We start from the raw sequence: 3,267 nt of genomic DNA, 5'->3' as shown, positions 1-3,267 counted from the left end.
CAGGCTAACTCTTTTGTTGGGGTTTTGCTCAAGCCCTGGTGGTTTCAGATGCTTTTCTGGTAGAGGAACTGCCCAAGATCTCTTCTCATGAGACAGAACCTGGAGAGATGAGGAGAGATAACTTCTCAAATCCAAATTTGGGGCTCCTTTAATGCAGATGCTCAACTCTCTGTTGTGGAGAAATGATATTATCAATGTATTATTCACAAGGCATTCAGGACTTGTTAATTATTTATAAAAATTACGCACTTTTATTCCAATAACTTTGATTATGTGGGTGATATGAGTGGTGTGGTATTACAAGTAGAAGGAAGACTAGATAACACCCCAAAATTTGAATGTGCAAGCAATATTTATATAATTTTAGTTATCTAGTGAGCATACTATGACCTGTCTATAAAGGATTTTAGCACCTCTCTAACAAGGAAGTGACAGAACTGCTTTTCTATCAGTGTCTTTTATTTAGGGGAGGAGGGAACAGGTGAGAAAAAAACAGCATTTGGCTTGAAATTGTCTTTTTTTCCCCTTCCCAGCCTCACTCAAGGAATCTGAATCAGCATAAACCAGGATGTATTGAACCATGCCTATTATCCCCACTAGAGAAGAGAGGCCACAAAGGGCTGAGTTTCATCTGGCTCTTGGATAATTCAGGAAACAGATGGAATGCTACATCTTTCTCAGAGCCTGAGGACTAATGTAGCCCTATGGCATTATCTATCAGACTAGAGGGGGGCTCTGGATTTTGAGGACCATTCCCAGGTCAAACTGGAGCATAATGCAGAGAAATACCCTTGGAAAAGCACTTGCTTAGGATTTTATAGAGATTTCAGTCAGCTCGGAGTTTGAGCTGTGCCACTTCACTGGAAACACAAGGTAAAATGCAAATTTACAGAGACATAATCAGAAAAGGTTCTCAACTCTTAAAATTTTGCAATATTCTTATTATAAATAGTTATATATTTAAATTCAACTTTCATTCTGATATTTACCTGATTTTTTTTTTAAATATTTAAATCCATTTTTATGCAACCTTTATGGCAAAACACAAGAGCCAAAATGGATGACCCTAAAAACCTCCATCAGAATGACACAAAACCTCTGAAAACATTTTGAGGAGGTTTTTTTCACCCCCAACTCATGTAAACTATTGCTTTGCTGGGAATATCTCCATCCTAGAGTGAATTTTTATGGACAAGCTATATGAAAATGGGGATTTTAAATAGTTACAGCCCCGCTAACCATACAGACATGACTCTGGTGCTGCAATAAATCACCAAGGCACAGCCACATTTGCTGGTGCTGGAGGGGTGGGAGACCCTCCAGTTTTGTGGTGCTGCTTGTCCTCACTCAGCTCTCTGGGTCTAAATGAGGAAGAAAAACAGGAGGAGAGGAGGGAATGGAGAAAGAGCAATCCAAGCTGTTAAGAACTCCCCAAAAACATTGCAGGAATTGGACATTCACCTGAAGTTTCCTCTCTCTGCAATGAGAGTTTGGCTCAAATTTTCTTATTTTACTTAAAGAGTGGTGGAGAGGAGGACTGGGATTTGAGCTCCAAGATAGAAGACATGGATACAGGGAAATTTCACTGCCCTGGGGATTTCAGAATTCTCTCCCTTTTGGTTGCGTTCCCAAACTGTCTCAACTTTTTGCCCCTATCTGCTCACTCTGATTTTCAGTCCCCAGTCACCATATTCCCAAGAATTTTTCATGCAGCTGCTCTTGACACACCTTTCACAGCCCAACAAGATGCCACATCCTTCTAGGTTAGGAAAGCAAACCCTTGGCAAAGCAGAATTGGGAAATCTCTGGTTACTCCTTTTCCAATAAATGGAAAATTCAAAGGTTTGGGAAACATCATGTACAGGAGTAAAAGTAAATTCTTCCAGTACTCACAATATCCCAGGCAAAGGGAACAGCAGCAGGAAATAAATCAATGTTTTCTTTAAAACTTCAGACTCTGAAATCATAGCAGAATGGAAGATCTTCTTCAAAATTCATCCCAGAAACTGAGTAATTCTCTGTGTGGGTCAGCTTTGCAAAATACTTGTCAGATAGGGATGAGGTTGATAAGTCCAGGTTTCTGGTAAGAAAAAGGTTTTTGGAAATACTGGGCTGCATCAAGCAAGCAACCAACACAAGAATCCAGAAAGCTTCCCCAAAGTACTTCTTCCATGGCTTTTAAGAGGACTAAGGAATAATTTTTCTTCTGCCCTGAGAAAATTCATTGTTTGGGATGCATCCACTTCATGGTAGGTGTTAAACAAAAAAAAATTGTTTGTAAGAAATATTTGTATAGTTTTTCACACTGTGACATGTCTATAAAACATTTCAGCACCTTTCTAACTAGGTAGTGACAGAACATTTTGAAATTCAGTATCTTCCTCAGCACTGAAATCAATTTTCTACCATTGTCTTTTATTTGTGTAAGGAGGGAACAGGTGAGCAAAAAAATATTTTGGTTGAAATTGTCTTTTTTTTCCTCTTCCCAGCTTCACTCAAGGAATCTGAACCAGCACAAGCTGAGTACTGAACCATGGATATTATCCCCACTGGAGAAGGAATGTGCTCAAAGCTGGAGAAACCAGGTTCATTCCTAGCAGCCCTCTCCTTGAAAAATCACCTTTTTCTTCTGTGACAGATTCCTTACCCCCGCCGTTTTTCAAGCCTATCCAGAGCAAGGCTTGCTCCTGCTGGTTTTTTAGGATTCCCACTTTTCCCACCCATTCCAAGGCTGTGGGAGGGGAGGCTGTGCCAGCTCCTGCTGGGGATACACGAGCCAGGAGGGCTGGTGGTGTTGGGCAGCCCAGCCCTGCCAGAGGGAAGCTGCTGCTGGCCAAAGGGGATCCAGGCTCCCTGGGGCTCCCTTGGGCTCTGGGAAGTTGATGTGTTCTTGGATACACCAGGAGAAGAATGGATTCCAGTTGTGGGTCATCTGCTTGAACTTCTCTTTTTGTGGTGGAACAGCACAAGAAGTGGTGAAATTGGATTTTTCTAGGTATTCTGGAAGTTTTGTATGGACCCTGCAGATGGCTTGAAGGAGACCAGTTTAGAGTTCCTAAACAGCAAAGTCCATTCATCAGCCTGAGGTGGAAAAGCTCTTTTTTATCACCAGATGATGCAAAACTCAATTCTGGTATTAACCAGACCAAGGTTTCACATTATATTTGAACTTATGTATCAGTGATGAGAGGACTACTAAAGCTGTGGGGAGAAACTGCCCTCAGCTCACATTTATCCACCTTTTTCACCTTTTCTAATGAATGCTTG

This window comes from Passer domesticus, chromosome 8, assembly GCF_036417665.1.
Source record: "Passer domesticus isolate bPasDom1 chromosome 8, bPasDom1.hap1, whole genome shotgun sequence".
NCBI lineage: Eukaryota > Metazoa > Chordata > Aves > Passeriformes > Passeridae > Passer > Passer domesticus.
The sequence above is the reverse complement of the archived record's forward strand: the minus strand, read 5'-3'. Positions refer to the sequence as shown.